The sequence below is a fragment of the Gossypium arboreum genome, chromosome 11 (assembly GCF_025698485.1).
Source record: "Gossypium arboreum isolate Shixiya-1 chromosome 11, ASM2569848v2, whole genome shotgun sequence".
Taxonomy (NCBI): domain Eukaryota; kingdom Viridiplantae; phylum Streptophyta; class Magnoliopsida; order Malvales; family Malvaceae; genus Gossypium; species Gossypium arboreum.
Window position 1 is genome coordinate 9,783,726 of NC_069080.1, and position 21,886 is coordinate 9,805,611.

Sequence of the window (21,886 nt, forward strand, 5' to 3'; positions counted from 1 at the left end):
CAAAAATAGCTTTACCGATGACAAAATTATTGCAAAAGAATGTTCCATTTGTTTGGAATGATCAAAGTCAAGAAAGCTTTATGAAATTGAAGCAGATGCTGACAGAGACGCCAGTTTTGACTTTACCAGAATCAAGAAAAGATTTTATTGTGTATAGCGATGCTTTTTTAAATGGGCTTAGATGTGTACTGATGCAAAATGGGAAAGTGATAGCTTATGCTTCTCGGCAATTGAAACCACATGAACGTAATTATCCGACACATAATCTGGAATTAGTAGCCGTGATCTTTGCTTTGAAAATATGGAGACATTATTTATACGGTGAAAAATGTTACATTTATACAGATCATAAAAGTCTCAAGTATCTTCTATCACAGAAAGAGTTGAATTTGAGGCAGCATCGATGGATAGAACTTTTAAAAGATTATGATTGTGTTATTGATTACCATCTAGGTAAAGCTAACGTAGTAGCTGATGCATTGAGTAGGAAAGCAGCAATTGAATTGTGAGCGATGTTTGCACAACTCAGTATTAGTCATGATGGAGGTTTATTGGCTGAATTAAGAATTAAACCAGTGATGTTTGAACGGATCAAGTCAGCTCAATTAGAAGATGACAAGTTAATGAAGAAAAAAGAAATGGTTCAGAGCGACACAGTAGGGAATTTTAGTATTAATGAGCATGATTGTTTGAGATACCGAGATCGGATTTGTATTCCAATCAATTCAGAGATTAAAGAATTAATTCTTCGAGAAGCACATGACGGTCCATTTGCTCTACACCCTGGAGGCACAAAGATGTACCGTGATTTACGAGAATTGTACTGGTGGCCAAGGATGAAAAAAGATATAGTTGAATATGTCAGTAAATGTTTGGTTTATCAGCGGGTGAAAGCAGAGCATCAGGTTCCTACTAGATTATTACAGCCAATTACTATTCTAGAATGGAAATGGGATCGTGTTACGATGGATTTTATTATGGGATTGCCATTGTCTGCAAGTAAGAAAAATGCTATATGGGTAATAGTTGATCGACTCACAAAATCGGCTCATTTTATAGTTGTCAGAATGAATTGGTCACTTCAGAAACTTACAGAGGTCTATATTCGGGAAATTATAAGGTTGCATGGTGTACCGGCTTCTATAATTTCTGATCGAGATCCTCGGTTTACATCGAGATTCTGGAAACAGTTACATGAGTCTTTGGGTACTAAATTTAATTTCAGTACAGCATTTCATCCACAGATTGATGGGCAATCTGAGCGAGTAATTCAAATTTTGGAAGATATGCTTCGAGCTTGTGTTATTGATTTTGAATCTGGTTGGGAACGTTACTTGCCGTTAGCTGAATTTGTTTATAATAACAGTTATCAGTCCAGTATTCAGATGGCTCCGTATGAAGCTCTATATGGTAGAAAATGTCGATCATATGTATGTTGGACAGAATTAAATGAAAAGAATATAATTGGACCTGAATTGATTCGTGAAACAGAAGAAACAGTCAAGAAGATTCAACAGAGATTAAAAGCAGCTTTTGACAGACAAAAATCTTATGCTGATTTGAAACGTCGGGACATTGAATACTCAGTCGGGGATAAAGTGTTTCTCAAAGTTTCTCCTTGGAAGAAAGTATTAAGATTTGGCCTAAAAGAGAAGTTAAGTCCTCGATTTATCGGACCATATGAAGTTATAGAGAGAGTTGGACCAATTGCTTACCGATTGGCTTTACCTCTGGAATTACAACAAATTCATGATGTTTTTCATGTTTCCATGTTACGAAGGTATCGATCGGATCCATCTCATATTATCTCTACTGAAAACATTGAGATTAGACCAGATTTGTCATATGAAGAGGAACCAGTTTAAATACTAGCTCGAGAAGTGAAAAAGTTAAGAAACAAACGAGTTCCTCTGGTAAAAGTATTGTGGAGAAGCCATAGTGTAGAAGAAGCAACGTGGGAGCCGGAGGAAACTATGAGATCACAGTATCCTCACTTATTTCCAAGTAAAATTTCAAGGACGAAATTTTTTTAAGGGGGGAGGAAATGTAACGACCCAAAATCCGTGGGCACCGGAAAAATGTGTTATCGGGCCTCCGTCTTAGTGAAATAAGTTCGAAAATAATTATTAAAAAATATTTATGAGTCTAGTAGTGTGTTTAATTAGGTTTTAATTAAGTAAATTTAGCTTAATTTAGAGTAATTAGTAAAAAGGATTAAATTGAATAAGGGTAAAAGTTTAATTATAGATTAAAGAAAAACTAGAAGGACTTAAGAGGAAATTAAACCATTTCCTATAGTTGAGGCGGTTTAACTTGGAAAAATATCACAGATTTTATTGATTAAAATATATATTTATTTAATAATTAAGTATATTATATTATGTTATATTATATTATATTCTTATATTATTATATTATATTATATTATATTATATTATATTATATTATATTATATAAAAGAAACAAATAAGTTAAAAGAAACAGAAATGAAAACGAAAACAAAGAAGAAACAGGGGAGAAAGAAGAAAAAAAAAAGGAAAATTTAGGTTTCAAGGTTCAAAATTAAATTGGTAAGTTTAATCAAGTCATTTTCTTATAAATTTGATGTTTTTAGAATCTTAGAGTGAAATACTCTTGAATTTAAGTTGAAATTTTGAAAGTTAATATATTTTTAGGTAGGGTTATGTTGAACAAATGATGGAATTGGGGGTTTATTTGATAGAAATTTTGATTAGAATTGAATAAAGGATTGAATTGTAAACTAAGGTATAAGTTTTGAGTTTTAGGGATTAAATTGAAATAAATTCAAAATTATGAAAATATGATAAAATTAAGTAGTTAGATGTGAGTTTGGTAAGAAATTGAGTAGTAAAAAGGTATGAATTGAGAAAGAAAAATGTATAGGTTTAGTTGGGATTAAATTGGAATTAAAGTAAAAGTTAGATGAAAATTTCAGCATTTAAATTGTGTTATGCTAATAATTGTGAAATTATTTTAATTGTTCGTAGCTAATATCGAGCCTGAAGCATCGGCCCAAAAAGGAAAAGGAAAGATCGTCGAGGATTAAATCTGAAAAGAATTCTGGTTTGTATCACTATAACTCAAGCTTTATAATTAATATGTGTTTAATTTAATATGAATATGTGGTAAGTATTTTAAGGTAAGTATTTAATGAAATAATAAAATTTGTGATTGGGTATTAAAATTGAGATTGATACTGAACTGAATTATTAGATTCTGAATATTGTATTGAATACCGAATTGAACTGTGAAATTACTGAATAATGTTACGTATATTGCATTGAACTGTAAATTTTCTAATGAAGTAAATTATCAGACATCGTGAAATTTGATCAAAATAATAAATTATAATTAATATTGAATCGAAATGGAAATTACACTGAAAAATGATTTAAATACCCTATTAACTAGTCGGGCTAGTCGGATATAGTTGGCATGCCATAGGATATGGAAGAGTACGGGTTTTTGTCGGCTTAATGATCAGGCACTTATGTGCCGACTACTGTTACTGTTATCATTACTGTTACCGATTCGACACTTTGTGTGTCGAATCGCTATCACTATCGTTATTGTTACTCGCTTTGATTTGTTCCGATGAGGTACTCTATGTACCGCATCTTTATCGTTATCTTATCGTAAAACGCCGGCCGATGAGGCACTATGTGCCGTCATGGTGTGTTGGTTGGAACGTGTATCTGCCGAGTCCGAGTCAAGTTAATAGGATAAATAAAATAAATCTATTGATAAAACTATATTTGAATAATATGTCCTATGTGAAAGTTGAGAATTGAAATAAAGAAATAAGAATGGTATATATATATATAATTGAATGATAACATGAAAGATTGAATTGTTCATTAAGTGATGATAATTGTAATGTAAAAGTATGTGTGTGATTTAATATATTTAATTATAAACTGAATTATAGTGATACCACTGAGTATATGCATACTCAGCGTACGGTTGTTTCCGTGCGCAGGTTGTAGAAGTCAAGTACTGAACCAACATCCAAAGCCAGACCCGACTTCAGCAAACTTTTTAGTGATGTATATTTTCTTTGGTAATGTGGCATGTACATAGGATGTGTATAAAGGTTATTATGTTTTGAATATAAATGTTTTAAAATATTAGAATTACAAGTCTAAGAATTATAATGAAAAAAAGTTTATCCATTTCAATTTAATTAGTACAATGATAAATTTAAATTGATATTATGTTGAGCAAGTTGATTAGAGGTATTTAGAATAGAAAATGAATGTGTGAAATAATTTGGTTGAATTAGTTATGCTTGAAATGGATATGGTTTTAATTGCAAGGGATTTATGTAAAATAAGCGTAAATGTCATTAAATTCATAAAAAAATGGAATACTTTAACGAGTCCCGTTTCACTTAAATGTAAGATTTAGATTTGAATAGTTCAATATAGGGATTTAGTAATTAAATTATGCTATGAATGTTATTTTATTAGTGAATTATTCATAAGTTGTCTGATACGTCCGGTAATGCCTCGTAACTCTGTTCTAGCGACGGTTCAGGGTTAGGGGGTGTTACAGTATGGGTATACTCAGTGGTATTTCTATAATCCAAACACTTAGTAAAATAAAATATAACAATCACTTAAAATCATATAACAATAATAACTATTCAATTATTTAATTCATAGATAAATTTATTGTAACTTATTTCATTCTTTTCACTTACTAACCTATATAGCTTTCCACGATTTATTCACAAGTCATTAAACAATTATAATATTCACTTTTATCCAATCCAGAGCTACATAATTTATTTATCTTAATCATACTTTAGTTCACTGTTTAATATCAATAAACTATATTCAACTACTCACTTTTCAATCAGTGTTCTGTACAGATCTATTTCAATAACAGTCATTACCATTCATATCAAATCAACTTGCTATCCCAGATAGCTTTCATTGTATAATACGATTCGTGTGTTTCAGTTCACATTTCAATTCTTCATTCAGTATCAATTTGATCACTGTTATATTTAATAACCCCTATTAACATGAATCGGACTCAGATGGATACACGGATCCAACCAAACATACCAGAATGGCACCCGGTGCCTCATCGGATAGTTTGAAGCAATATAGTGACACTCAGTGTCTCATCGGCCCAGCCGAAGTAAAGTGGTACCCAGTACCTTATCAATCTATCTGAAGAAATATAGTGACACCCAGTGTCTCATCGACTCGAGGTCGAAGTATCCCTGAACTCTTCCAATCCTATGGCATGCCAACTATATCTGACCTAGCCCGATACTGTTAATAGGGTTTCCGATTCACTTTCCAGTTTCCAATCATTATACACTTCAACAATCACATTTATTCCCAATTCAATATAACTCAATTCACTTTTCAATAACAAATATTCAATTTCACAATAATCACATTTTTCTATCAATTTCATCACACTTCCAACTACATATATTTTCCAATATAACAAATATTTATTATTCAATTTCCACATCAATATTCATTTCAATTCAAACATTCACATATATTCATAAATCAATTCAATATAATCAATATTCAATCCAATTCAAATTATCATCTCAAAACACCTAATATATATATATATATATATATATCAAATAATAAATCCAACAATTTAAGTATTAAGTTCGGATTATAGAAATACAAACCGTAATTTCCGAGCTAACTCCCATTGTCTTTGTCTTTTTCCTTGCTTAGCCGAGATTTCCCGAGACAACATTAGCTACGGGAATTAAAATAATCATACCATTAAATTTCAGCACTCATTATAACAAATAATTGAATTTCTATTCAATTTACACCTTATTTTCAATTAGGTCCTAACTAATTCATTCACTTTACTAACTTAATCCATACTCTATTTCTATTCAAGTTCCATCCAAACTCAAATTTAATGACTAAATTTTCAGCTTATTTCACTAGTTTCGAAATTTCCTCAAATTAGCCCTTCAACATAAAACTTATGAATTACTTTCAAATTCAATCCTTATTTCATTTCTAACTTGAATTTCTATCAATTTAACCCTTATTTCATCATTTTACTCAACATGAACATTATCTAGAAATCTAATAACTTTCAAAATATCAACTTAAATTTATCAAAATCTTGTTCCAAAGCTACTAAAACATCAAAATTATGTAAAAAAGGCTAAATTGACTTACCTATTAAAGCTTAAAGCTTTAAAACTTGAATTCCTCCTTTTCTCTCTTTCTCTTTTTCCTTCATTCTTTCCCTTTTCTGTTTTCATTCTTCATTATGTTTCTTTTATTTCTTTTACTTTATATATATATATATATATATATATATATAATATAACAATAATAACTATAAAATATCTATTTAATATCCAATATCTATTTTACATTTGTATACATATATATTATTACACTTGTCTTCTTTTTTTTTCTATTTATTATATAAATATCTTTTACTTAATAATAATATATATAATTTACTAATATACTTATATAATAAGTAAATATACATGTATTTTACAAATATATATATATTAGTATCACACATGTCACCATATGCACCATACATTTGTCTTACTTTTATTTATTTATCATATAAATATCTTATAATATAATTATTTAATTAATAAATATATTTTTTAAATAATAAATATCTATTTAATATCAAATACATGTATTCCAAATGTATGTATTTTATTAACACACTTGTATCAAATCATTACCATACACATATATTTATTTAATTTATTTCATAATATAATATAAATTCAATTAATAATAATAACATTAATAAATATCAATTATAAAACCATAATAATAATTTATTATATATATTTATGCATAAAAATAAAAGATTTTTATGCATTTGCCGCCTCACTTAGGAAAAATGGCATAATTCCATTTTGGTCCTTTTTATTTTCTTTTGATCTACAATTAAACTTCCACACTTTATTCAATTTAATCTTTTTATCTAATTATCCTTAATTTAAGCTAATTCACTTCATTAAACTCTAACTAACCACTCACTTGACTTCATAAATATTTTTAATAAATGTTTACGAGTCCATTTTTCAGAAATGGAGACCCGAAAATACACTTTTCCGATAACTGTAAAGTTCGAGTCATTACAAATATTCCTTTCGCACATGAAATATATAACACATTGACTCATAATACTTCATATCCACTATCAAATTATCGTTACATTTCACCTATCACTTTTACATATTTACAATTTAATCATTAATTTCATAAAATTAAATATTCACTAACATTTCAGTTTAATCTCATTTAGCATTGAAACTTATACCATAAACACTTCATTAAAATTCTCCATTACTACTTTATTACACATCAAATTTTGGTCACTTTTCTATCTAGTATTCTTTGCATAAATTTTATTTCACTTACTTTACAATCTTTTCAATTTAGTCCCTACTAGCATATATTTTCATTAATCACCATCCCCTCATTTAGTTTTCACTTCATTGCTATTTATAATTACACTTGAATATGTTATTTCAAAATCTTAGTACACTTAGTCACATTTGTATATTTTACATTTTGGTCTTTTTAAATATGGAATTGAGTATCACTAGAAATTCTCTTAAATATCACCTTTTAATTATTTCACTAGCATTTCATTTAAGCTCTTTATCATAATATTTTATTTCACACTTAAAATTTTTACATTTTTCAATTTAGTCATTTTACTATAAATTCACTACACTTAATTTATTCACTTTGTTGTTGAAGCTAATTTCATATATTCACTTCTTTCTACAAGAATTTCATAATAAATATTAACATTTTCCTATACATATGTGTAATTAAATCTTAAGAACACCAATCTAACAATCAGAATATAATTCACACATAAATTCTAATTTGGTAAGGTAAGATTCATGGTGTACTTACCTCTCTTTTACTAGAATTTTTATTATTTTTGCTTTAATTATGTTCCTTCACTTTGTCTCCAACACTTTCATCATTTCTTCTCTTTTTCTACTTCATGAGCACATCAAATTAATAATCAAAACTCACACTAAAATCACTTTCTTATGTCACTACTTCAATTAAACATGTAACATTCCGAAATAGGGCCTAAACGGAATAGTGGTTGCGAAACCACAAATCCTGTAATAGCCCAAAATTGGGTCTAGTTGGAACAGAGGTTTCGAGAAAAAAAAATCTGAGATATAAATAATTATTTTATGATTATTTTGAGGTCTATGATATGATTGCATGATTGTGTGAAAATTTCGTGAAGAAATTCTATGCATAAAGTGCTTAATTCGAAGTTAGGGACTAAATTGAATAAGTTGCAAAACTTGCATTCTAGAAGTTTCTAGTATGAAATTGATTTGAAATATTAATTAGGAGGTCTTAAATATCAATTTGACCAATTTCTAAGTTATGGACAAAATTGGACATGGATGGAATTTTGGAAAGTTTAGTAGTAAGGGTATTTTGGTCATTTAGGGTAAATGAATTAAAATACAAAATTAAAAGCCAATTTTGCTCATCTTCTTCACCATGGACGTGTATACCAAAGGAGACTCCATGGATAGGGTTTTCAAGCTTCCCAAGCTCAATTTTAAGTCCGTTCTAACCCGCTTTTCAAGTTCTTTACGTTTTGGAGTCCCAAGAACTTGATTTAGCTTATGCTAGCAATAATTCAACCTAGGGTTCATATTTGGAAAAATACCCATAGGTAAAATTTGTGTATTCTGGTGTTTTATGATACAATATGAGGTTTTAAATTATGTTAGACAACTTGTGCTACTCGGTTTTAAGTGAAAACGAGCAAAAGGGCTTAATCGGTAAAAATACCTAATAGTCATAAGTATATGTTAGAGTGAGAATTTGATGTTGCCATAGAAGGAAAAGTGATCATCATGTCATAAAACATAAGAATAATGGATGAAGTTTAATTCCGAGCCTAGGGCAAAAGTGTAAATATGCAAAAGTTTAGGGCAAAATTGTAATTTTTCCAAAGTTTGAGTTAAGGACTGTTTTGAATAGTACATTAATTAAATAAGTAAAATATGATGTTTTAGATCCCGAAAACGAGATTTGAACCTAGAATGAGAGAAAAATCGAAAATTGGGAAAGTTGGTAAAATGGCCGTTTAATATCAAGGTAAGTTCATATGTATAATAAGCATTAATTTATGCATGTTTCAATGTAAAATTGATATATTTACTATGATCTCCGAGGTGTTGAAAGTATGTAAGTTGGTATGATAATAATACAACAATAATGTTGTAATTTATATTTGAAAGTTAAATTTAGTGAATTAATTGAATTATGTTAAATTAAATGATTATGGTGCCAAGTTTATGAATTGAATTAAAAATATGTCTATGGTACATGAAGTGCATTGAATTATCATACATAAATGTGATTTCTATGATTATGGATATTATGGGAAATTGTAAGTTCATATGATTTTTAATAAGACAATGTGTAATTTAATGTTATTGCGTTGATATTAAATGAGATGTAAGTTTATATGTAAGTAATACATCACTATTACTCAGATTATGATATTTTATAAAATATTAGAAATATGTTTGTGGATAATTACTTGATTGGTAAAATTGTTGGAAAAGAGAGAAATCCGGTTGAACCTTTGGAAAGATTGGATGATACAGATGGTATGTAGCTAGGTCACATGTATAGTCTGAGTGCACATCATTTGTACAAGAGAGCTACAAGACATTATGATGTAGCTAGGTCGCATGGGTGATACTATGTGTACACCATGTAGACAAGAGAGCTACGGATATATGTAGCTAGGTCGCATGCGTGGTTCCAAGTGAAGGACACCATGTAGACAAGAGAGCTACGAGATAAACTGGCTAGGTCACATGGGTGGTACTAAGTGTTCACCATGTGTACAAGAGAGTCGAACTATATGATGGGTGGAGCTATGTGCTGAAACCACCAAGTATCGAGGATTGATCCAAGTGTTCAACGGAGACTCTCTATGTATTGCTTTGTGAGTTTTGTGATGAATAAGTGCAGAACTTGATTATGTGAATGATGTGTTCATTAAGTGACCAGGATGTGGTAAGGTTATAAACAAGTAAGTTATACATGAGGATGATTTTATGGTGACCTTGTGATCATGGGCCTATACTTGTGATGTATGAAATGTGGTGAAAATGATTTGTGATATGTATGTTAAAATGAGGTTAATACAAAGAAAGTGTGAAAGAGTGAATTAGCAATAAAACTGTTTTGGACAAGAGCAGTGATGTGAATTTGAAAAATCACCAAAAATAGTATAAATTGAATCAGAGACTGAATGAGATATAAAATTAAAGCTTAATGAGTATATTTTCATATAAAAGAAACATAGAAAGCAAAGGAGTTCTATATTTTGAGATATTTATGTTTTATGAGACTGATTCAGAATGATTACGTGATCCCTGTTCGACTTTGGAAAATCACAAAACTTTGGAGAAAAATAATTAGAGGCTAAAATTATATTTTAAAATCCATAATGAGTCTATTTTCAAGATAAATCAACAAGAACATTATCCTAGTTCTGTCTTTGTGAGATAATTATTTTTTAGTGAAGAGAGGTCGAATCTGTCGAGAAAGTGAAACAGGGAAATTTTAATGAATAAACTGTACTAATTGGCTAAACCAAAAATTATGAAAATTTTATGGTGGAAAGATATGTGAGTCTAGTTTCAGGGGAAATTTACGGATCTTATTTTGGAGCTCTGTAGCTCGAATTATAAATAATTAAGTGACTATGACTCGTGTGGACAGTTTGATGTGAACATTTATTAGTAAATTGTGAAATCATACTTACAAGAATGCTATATACATTAAGGATGTGGAATGGAGAGGAGGAGGAGGAAAATAAATATATGTGGAATACATGGAAACTATGGTATATGAAATATTGATATAATGAAATAAATGATATGTTTTATAAGAAAACAAAAAGAGAATGTTATGTATCATGACATGTATATATATATATATATATATATATATATATATATATGACTAGTCTCAATGTAATGCTTGTTGGGTATGGAATTGAATTGAAATGTTTCAGGCAAACATGTTATTCTGCGCATCTGAATCGTGGTATTTTATAAAGATATGATCTAGCTTTAAATATGAATGCTTGATGATTAAGCTGAAGATATTTGGTAAGATGATAATCTTGGTATAAATGTATAAGTGGTACTATAATAAACAAGGTAAAATGAGTATGAGAGACACATGTATGATGACATACAAATGCTATGTTTGTGGTTTAATTGAGGAAGTTTAATCATTAAATGAATACCATGTTATATGCTTTTGATTTTGTATAAGTGTGTAAGAGATCAAGGTTGACCAAAGCTTGGAAAATAGCCTAGGTATATTCCACACAGGCAGAGACACGACCATGTGTCTCAAATTGTATGGAACACGACTTTGGGACACGGCGTGTGGAGCCTTAAAGCATGAAATTTCCAAGATTTTCGTAAGTTCTCGGTTTAGTCCCAAACCCTTTCTAAAGTATATTTTGGGCTCCGTAGACTTAAATAAGGGACTATGTGTAAGAGAATAAACGCTTTGAAATATGAATAAAATTTTATGGCTCGTATTTTAGTTTAATGTTTGTATGTTTGTCCAGTAACGCCTGCACCTTAGCCCGCCTCGGATACGGGTAAGGGTGTTACATTTAGTGGTATCGAAAGCAGGTTTAGTCGATTCTCGGACTAACATAGCAAGTGTAAGAGTTTAGTTATACATGCCACAAATATGTGATAGTGTGATGTCTCCCGATACTAATAAGGACTATTTTGTTTAAAATGAAATATTCTCCAACCGAGCTACATCTGACCATTTGATAGCGATATTGAAGTATTTGAATAAAGTGTAGCTATGATGTGTTAAACTCGGAAAGGTATGAATAAGAATTCGTGATATATGTATATGTGATAATATGTGAGATGAAAGTTTATATAGTGATATATTTATTCATATTTGTTTGGCCTTCATATGCTGTTGCATGCTTGACTAAATTAATTAGTAAATGTGATGATTAAAGGTATTCAAAATTCATAGAATGTATGAGTGAGTGCACTTGTTTGAAATGAGATAATTGGAAATTTTATGTAAGATGTATGAATAATAAATTGTTTGAAGTGGATAGTATGATTATAATGACATATGTGGATAATGAAAAAATGTGTCATATAGATATATGTCGAATCGAGTTAGAGATCATGACGACCTCACCCCTTACCGATGAGGTGTATATAACGAAAATTCATGAGAATCATGTTGACTATGTTCCTAAGTGTGGAATCAAAGAGTTCAAGTGATAAAATAATTATAGATATGACCGAGTCCGAGAATGGTTGACAAGTGAAGGACGAGTTAGAGAAATATCGAGTTTATTGAGTTATCTTGGGATTCAAATTGATGATGAGTGTTTCGAAAGTATCGTCTTGAAAAAATTAGTTAGTAATGCTGGAAATTATGAGAAAGATACTAAACCTCACTCCGGTAAGATTTTCGAGGACGAAAATCTCTAAAGGGGGGGAGAGTTGTAATAGCCCAAAATTGGGTCTAGTTGGAACAGAGGTTTCGAGACAAAAAAATCTGAGATATAAATAATTATTTTATGATTATTTTGAGGTCTAAGATATGATTGCATGATTGTTTGAAAATTTCGTGAAGAAATTCTATGCATAAAGTGCTTAATTCGAAGTTTGGGACTAAATTGAATAAGTTGCAAAACTTGCATTCTAGAAGTTTCTAGTATGAAATTGATTTGAAATATTAATTAGGAGGTCTTAAATAGCAATTTGACCAATTTCTAAGTTATGGACAAAAATTGGACATGGATGGAATTTTTGGAAAGTTTAGTAGTAAGGGTATTTTGGTCATTTAGGGGTAAAATGAATTAAAATACAAAATTAAAAGCCAATTTTGCTCATCTTCTTCACCATGGACGTGTATACCAAAGGAGACTCCATGGATAGGGTTTTCAAGCTTCCCAAGCTCAATTTTAAGTCCGTTCTAACCTGCTTTTCAAGTTCTTTACGTTTTGGAGTCCCAAGAACTTGATTTAGCTTATGCTAGCAATAATTCAACCTAGGGTTCATATTTGGAAAAGTACCCATAGGTAAAATTTGTGTATTCTGGTGTTTTATGATACAATATGAGGTTTTAAATTATGTTAGACAACTTGTGCTACTCGGTTTTAAGTGAAAACGAGCAAAAGGGCTTAATCGGTAAAAATACCTAATAGTCATAAGTATATGTTAGAGTGAGAATTTGATGTTGCCATAGAAGGAAAAGTGATCATCATGTCATAAAACATAAGAATAATGGATGAAGTTTAATTCCGAGCCTAGGGGCAAAAGTGTAAATATGCAAAAGTTTAGGGCAAAATTGTAATTTTTCCAAAGTTTGAGTTAAGGACTGTTTTGAATAGTACATTAATTAAATAAGTAAAATATGATGTTTTAGATCCCAAAAACGAGATTTGAACCTAGAATGAGAGAAAAATCGAAAATTGGGAAAGTTGGTAAAATGGCCGTTTTAATATCAAGGTAAGTTCATATGTATAATAAGCATTAATTTATGCATGTTTCAATGTAAAATTGATATATTTACTATGATCTCCGAGGTGTTGAAAGTATGTAAGTTGGTATGATAATAATACAACAATAATGCTGTAATTTATATTTGAAAGTTAAATTTAGTGAATTAATTGAATTATGTTAAATTAAATGATTATGGTGCCAAGTTTATGAATTGAATTAAAAATATGTCTATGGTACATGAAGTGCATTGAATTATCATACATAAATGTGATTTCTATGATTATGGATATTATGGGAAATTGTAAGTTCATATGATTTTTAATAAGACAATGTGTAATTTAATGTTATTGCGTTGATATTAAATGAGATGTAAGTTTATATGTAAGTAATACATCACTATTACTCAGTATATGATATTTTATAAAAATATTAGAAATATGTTTGTGGATAATTACTTGATTGGTAAAATTGTTGGAAAAGAGAGAAATCCGGTTGAACCTTTGGAAAGATTGGATGATCTGATGGTATGTAGCTAGGTCACATGTATAGTCTTTGAGTGCACATCATTTGTACAAGAGAGCTACAAGACATTATGATGTAGCTAGGTCGCATGGGTGATACTATGTGTACACCATGTAGACAAGAGAGCTACGGGATATATGTAGCTAGGTCGCATGCGTGGTTCCAAGTGAAGGACACCATGTAGACAAGAGAGCTACGAGATAAACTGGCTAGGTCACATGGGTGGTACTAAGTGTTCACCATGTGTACAAGAGAGTCGAACTATATGATGGGTGGAGCTATGTGCTGAAACCACCAAGTATCGAGGATTGATCCGAAGTGTTCAACGGGAGACTCTCTATGTATTGCTTTGTGAGTTTTGTGATGAATAAGTGCAGGAACTTGATTATGTGAATGATGTGTTCATTAAGTGACCAGGATGTGGTAAGGTTATAAACAAGTAAGTTATACATGAGGATGATTTTATGGTGACCTTGTGATCATGGGCCTATACTTGTGATGTATGAAATGTGGTGAAAATGATTTGTGATATGTATGTTAAAATGAGGTTAATACAAAGAAAGTGTGAAAGAGTGAATTAGCAATAAAACTGTTTTGGACAGTAGCAGTGATGTGAATTTGAAAAATCACCAAAAATAGTATAAATTGAATCAGAGACTGAATGAGATATAAAATTAAAGCTTAATGAGTATATTTTCATATAAAAGAAACATAGAAAGCAAAGGAGTTCTATATTTTGAGATATTTATGTTTTTATGAGACTGATTCAGAATGATTACGTGATCCCCTGTTCCGACTTTGGAAAATCACAAAACTTTGGAGAAAAATAATTAGAGGCTAAAAATTATATTTTTAAAATCCATAATGAGTCTATTTTCAAGATAAATCAACAAGAACATTATCCTAGTTCTGTACTGTGAGATAATTATTTTTTTAGTGAAGAGAGGTCAGAACTGTCAGAAAGTGAAACAGGGGAAATTTTAATGAATAAACTGTACTAATTGGCTAAACCAAAAATTATGAAAATTTTATGGTGGAAAGATATGTGAGTCTAGTTTCAGGGGAAATTTACGGATCTTATTTTGGAGCTCTGTAGCTCGAATTATAAATAATTAAGTGACTATGACTCGTGTGGACAGTTTGATGTGAACATTTATTAGTAAATTGTGAAATCATACTTACAAGAATGCTATATACATTAAGGATGTGGAATGGAGAGGAGGAGGAGGAAAATAAATATATGTGGAATACATGGAAACTATGGTATATGAAATATTGATATAATGAAATAAATGATATGTTTTATAAGAAAACAAAAAGAGAATGTTATGTATCATGACATGTATATATATATATATATATATATATATATATATATATGACTAGTCTCAATGTAATGCTTGTTGGGTATGGAATTGAATTGAAATGTTTCGTGCAAACATGTTATTCTCATGATCTGAATCGTGGTATTTTATAAAGATATGATCTAGCTTTAAATATGAATGCTTGATGATTAAGTCAAGATATTTGGTAAGATGATAATCTTGGTATAAATGTATAAGTGGTACTATAATAAACAAGGTAAAATGAGTATGAGAGACACATGTATGATGACATACAAATGCTATGTTTGTGGTTTAATTGAGGAAGTTTAATCATTAAATGAATACCATGTTATATGCTTTTGATTTTGTATAAGTGTGTAAGAGATCAAGGTTGACCAAAGCTTGGAAAATAGCCTAGGTATATTCCACATGAGCAGAGACACGACCATGTGTCTCACTAGTGTATGGAACACGACTTTGGGACAGGCGTGTGGAGCCTTAAAGCATGAAATTTCCAAGATTTTCGTAAGTTCTCGGTTTAGTCCCAAACCCTTTCTAAAGTATATTTTGGGCTCAGTAGACTTAAATAAGGGACTATGTGTAAGAGAATAAACGCTTTGAAATATGAATAAAATTTTATGGCTCAGATTTTAGTTTAATGTTTGTATGTTTGTCCAGTAACGCCTGTACCTTAGCTTAGGCCTCGGATACGGGTAAGGGTGTTACAAATCCGGGTAGAAAAAATTTATTTTATTATTATTTTGAGGTTCATGGTATGATTACATGATTGTGCGAAAATTTCGTGATAAAATTCTATGCATAAAGTGCTTAAATTGAGGTTAGGGACTAAATCGAATAATTTGCAAAACTTGCATTCTAGAAGTTTTAGTATGAAATTATTTTGGAATATTAATTAGGAGATCTTAAATGTTAATTTGACCAATTTTAAGGTCATGGACAAAATTAGGACATGGAAGGAATTTTGAAAGTTTAGTAAGGAGGGCATTTTGGTTATTTGGTTATTAACATTAATAAAAGGTAAAAGATGATAAAATTGTATCATCTTCTTCAAGTTACCAGCCGAACCTTACCTCTCTTCATAGCTGGGGTTTCTTCAACTTTCAAGCTTCATAGTAAGTGATTCCAAGCCCGCTTTTAATGATCTTTACGTTTTGAAGTCCCGTAGCTCGATAAAGCTTATGCTAGCAATAATTTAAGTTAGAATCAAATTTGGAAAAATACCCATAGGTGAAATTTGTGTATTTTGATGTTTTATGATGGAATATGAGGTTTTAAATTATGTTAGACAACTTGTGCTACTTGGTTTTAAGTGAAAACGAGTAAAAATGCTTAATCGGTAAAAATACCTAATAGTCATAAGTACATGTTAGTGTGTGAATTTGATGTTTTCATAGAAGGAAAAAATGATCAGCATGTCATAAAACATAAGAAAATAGGATGAAGTTTAATTTACGAGCCTTGGGGCAAAAGTGCAAATATGTGAAAGTTTAGGGGCAAAAATGTAATTTTTCCAAAGTTTGAGTAAAGGGTTGTTTTGATAAATGTTTATATTAAATAGGCTAAATTTGCTATTATAGATCAAGAAGAGCGAAATTTGGGAGTAGATCGGGGAAAAGAAAAAAGTAAAGGACTAAATTGTAAAGTTTAGTCACATTTTGTATCGAGGTAAGTTTACAGTAAATAAATGCAATATTATTTTATTTTACATTATTATTGTCAATTTCCAGCATTTATATACTTATTTTCTTTGAATATTTAAAGTCGAATTAAAGGCGAAGTGATAGAGAAAAAAAAAAGCATTAGGAAGCCCGGTTGAACCCTAGGAATGTTAGGATATTAGAGTTGACAGACGTAATGTAATGAGCCATGTAAGCCCATATTAGAAATATGGCTTTGGAGACAGGATTGAGCCATGTAAGTCCATATTATATATGGCATTGGAGACAGAATAATTCATAAGTCCATGCCAAAGACATGGCATTAAGAGGATATTGATAGACAGAACGACCCTAGTATCCTTAGTATTCCGAGTGGTTCAACGGGTCAGGATATGAATTAAATTACAGTGAATTAACAGCAAAATAAAAGTAGATTATAGTTATGAAAAAGGAAAGGTCAGGTAAGAAAGAAGGTAAGGGAATAAAGAAGAAGATAGAAATTGAGAAGTAAAGAAATTTATGATGTTAGATGATATTATGCATAATTATCCATTATGTTGAATGTTGTGATTTATTTGCTTGTAAGCTTACTAAGCCTAGTGCTTAATCTCTTTATTTTGTTCTTCTTATAGTACTTATTTAGCCACTCTGGGATCAAGGAAACGTCGGAGGCCGATCACACTATCAAAGAAATAACTCAGTATAATTAGATGTTTTGTTTTGTGTATGGCATGTATAGAAACTTAGCTACTCTTGGTATAATATGAACAATGAATGATGTGTAAATACTTGCTAGTGATTAGCTAATAAAAATGGCTGATGATATGCATGTTTATTGATATGTGTGATTGAATGGTGATTATCACATGAAAATTATGAAAAATGTGAAAGTAACCTAAAAACAGATTCAAGTAACAGAAATGACGTAACTTTGAAAAATCACTAAAAATTGTAGAAACATATTTTGAAGATTAATAATATATTAAATTAAATCTTATTATGTCTATTTTCTTATGGAATAATAAAAATATGTAAAGGTATTATATTTTATGATATATCTGAGTTTTAGTGAAACAGGGTCAGAGCGATTTCTGGATCCCCTGTTCCAACTTTGGAAATTCACCATAAATTGTACAAAACTAATTATAAGGTATAATTTATATGGTTATAATCCTTGTTTAGTCTAGTTTTAAGAAAAACAAACGGTTTAGTGATATGAATTTTGTACAGGAAGAAACATGGTTCATAGTAAGAAGAGATTAGTGCAGTCGAGTTTTGAAATAGGGGAAACTTTAACTAATAAACTATACTCATTGGACAAGTCAAAAATCTATAAAAAAAATTAGTAGATAGATATATGAGTCTAGTTTTAGGAAAAATTTACGGATCTTAATTTCGAGTTTCGAAACTCAAGATATGAATTTTTAGGCGACTACAACGCAGAATGGCAGCACATTTTGAAAAGCTTAAATAAACAATTTAAAACTATTTAAGTGATAGATTAAGTTTAGTAATGCCTCGTGCTCGATTCTGGAAATAGTCTCAGGTAAGGAGTGTTACATTTATTGGTATCAGAGCAAGTTTAGTCGGTTCTCGAAACAGTTAGTGTGAGAAAAAGTCTAGCTATACATGCCATACTTGTATTTTGATAGTGTGACGACTCCTGACGATTTTTTTAAATATTTTGTTTTATAGTAATGGATCCCGGCGGCTGGTGATGATGATGTAGAAAGTAATGCTTGCTTCCACGTAAGGGCGCGCCATCCGAGAATAGGCCAAGAATAGTTGATCGGGAGGAGTGACTCGAGAAGCTCTTCCGAGCTTTGAATGATTTGTTTATCGAGTTCGCTCGCACGAATCCCGTGATTAGACCTCCACCCCTCATGATTCTCAGCTATCCATGTAGCTTAAGCTTCCCAACACAGTGCAGTGGTAAGAGAAAACCACCGCTTGATAGAATCAGAAACAAGGGCGTAAGAGTTCGAGCAACAAAAGATGATGATGCAGAAAGAGCAGAATTTTGGTTAGAAAATACTATCAGAGTCTTTAACGAATTATCTTGTACACCCGAGGAATGTATGAAATGTGTAGTATCACTTCTTATAGACTCAGCCTACTACTGGTGGAAGACACTTGTATCGGTTGTACCGAAAGAGAGGGTCACTTGGGATTTCTTTCAGAAGAATTTCGTAAAAAGTACATCATCGAGGTTTATTGACCGAAGAGAAAGGAATTCTGGAATTGAAACAAGGCAATATGACGGTGACCGATTATGAGCGTGAATTTGTCGTGCTCAAGAATATGCTCAAGAATGTGTGTCCACAGAGGCTATCATGTGTAAAAGGTTTGAGGATGGGTTAAATGATGATATCCGACCGTCAAGAGGTGTCCTAGAAATAAAAGAGTTCGTTATTTTAGTTGAGAGAGCCTGTAAGGCGAGGATCTATTAAAAGAAAAGGCAAAGTTGAGACAGAGACACAAGATACAAAGAAGAGACAGATGAGCAGAACATTTCAGGCTACATCCAAGAGGCCCAGAGAGTTTTCTACCAGATCTAGCTTTTCGGCAGGGCAATCTAGTCAGAATAGAGGTAGCAGATTTAAGGATCCGAAGGCTCAGACCACCTCGACTACGAGTGTAGGCAATGTTAGACAGGGTAGATCAGGGTGTCCACGATGGTAGACTTCATTATGGTCCTTGTCGGGCAAAGTGAAAATGTTTGCTATAAATGTGGTGCTCCAGATCATTTTGTACGAGAATGTCCGTAGTGGCTAGCCGAGAGGTAACACAGAGTGCTAGATCCTAAATGCTCCTACTAGAGGCGATCACCGAGGCAACCGGGAGTAGGAGCAAGTAATGAGGTACCTCTAGAGATTCGGTGTGAGACCGGATGTTAGAGCCCTGCAAGGACTTATGCTATTCGCACGCCAAGAGGCATCCTCCCCGATGTGATTACGGTACATTTCTCTACATGATATTAATGTCATTGCTCGATTGATCCGGTTCGACTCATTCTTATGTTTGTATGAAATTGATGCCTAGTATAAGTATGCCTATAGAATCTACAGAATTTGTGATTAAAGTATCGAATCCGTTAGGCAAGCATGTATTAGTAGATAAAGTATGTAGAAATTGTCCTTTAATGATTAGAGGCTACTGTTTTCCGGCCGATCTCATCCTATTGCCATTTGATGAGTTTGATGTGATTCTTGGTATGGATTGGTTGACTACATATGATGTGAAAGTGAATTGTGGAAAGAAATTCATTGAGTTGAAGTGTGAAAATGGTGAAATTCTTGGGTTAATTCGAAGAGTCGATAGTTCATTTCCATAATTTCTTATGTCCGCCGTAAATACTTGAGAAAAGAGTATGAAGCTTATCTTGCTTTTGTGTTGAACACTAAAGATCCGAATTGAAAATTGAATCGATGCTCGTGGTATGTGAGTTTCCGATGTGTTTAGAAAGAACTACCGTGTTTGCCTCCGTTAGAGAAGTTGAGTTTGGTATTGAGTTGATTCCGTGTACCACGCCCATTTCTATTGCTCCTTATAGAATGGCTCTATTGGAATTGAAAGAATTGAAAGCTTAGTTGCAGGAATTAACAGATAAAGGCTTTGTAAGACCCAGTAGTTCACCATGGGGTGCACCAGTGCTATTTGTGAAAAAAAAAGACGGATCAATGAGATTGTGCATAGATTATCGGCAACTTAACAAGGTAACAAAGTAAAGAACAAGTATCCATTGCCTAGAATTGATGATTTGTTTGATCAATTGAAGGGAACTACTGTGTTTTCCAAGATAGATTTGAGATCTGGATACTATCGCCATGAGTTAAAGAGTCGATGTCCTCAAGACCGCTTCCGGACTAGGTATGGTCATTATGAGTTCCTTGTGATGCCATTTGGCTTGACTAATGCTCCTGCCATTTTCATGGACTTAATGAACCGAATTTTTAGACCATACTTAGATAAGTTTGTAGTTGTGTTCATTGATGATATTTTGATTTATTCTCATGATGAGACCGAGCATGCGAGCATTTGAGAACGCTTTACAAATTCGAGAGATAATCGGTTGTATGCCAAGTTCAAGAAAAGTGAGTTCTGGTTACGAGAAGTTGGTTTTCTTAGACATATTGTCTCAGGTGAAGGTATTAAGGTTGATACGAATAAGATTTCAACCATTGTTGATTGGAAGCCTTCTAGAAATGTATCAGAAGTTAGAAGTTTTCTTGGTCTTGCCGGATACTATAGACGATTTGTGGAGGGATTTTCCATGATAGCTACCCGCTGACGAGACCTGCTACGGAAGGATGTTAAGTTTGAATGGACTAAGAAATGCCAACAAAGTTTTGACAAGTTAAAGGTATTGTTGACTAAGCTCTATCTTAGTACAATTTTAAGGGTAAAGAATTTGTGATTTACAAGAATGCATCCTTGAATGGGCTCGGTTGTGTACTCATGCAGAAGGAAAGGTAATTGCTTATGCCTCTAGACAATTGAAGCCACATGAGAAAAATTATCCGACACATGATTTAGAGCTAGTGCTATTGTATTTGCATTGAAGATTTGGAGACATTATTTGTATGGTGAAAGGTGCCTGATATTTACCGATCATAAAAGCTTGAAATACTTGATGACTCAAAAAGATTTGAATTTGAGGCAAAGAAAATGGTTGGAATTGCTTAAAGATTATGAGTTAGTGATTGATTATCACCCAAGTAAGGCAAATGTAGTTGCTGACGCTTTAAGCAGAAACTTTTATTTACATT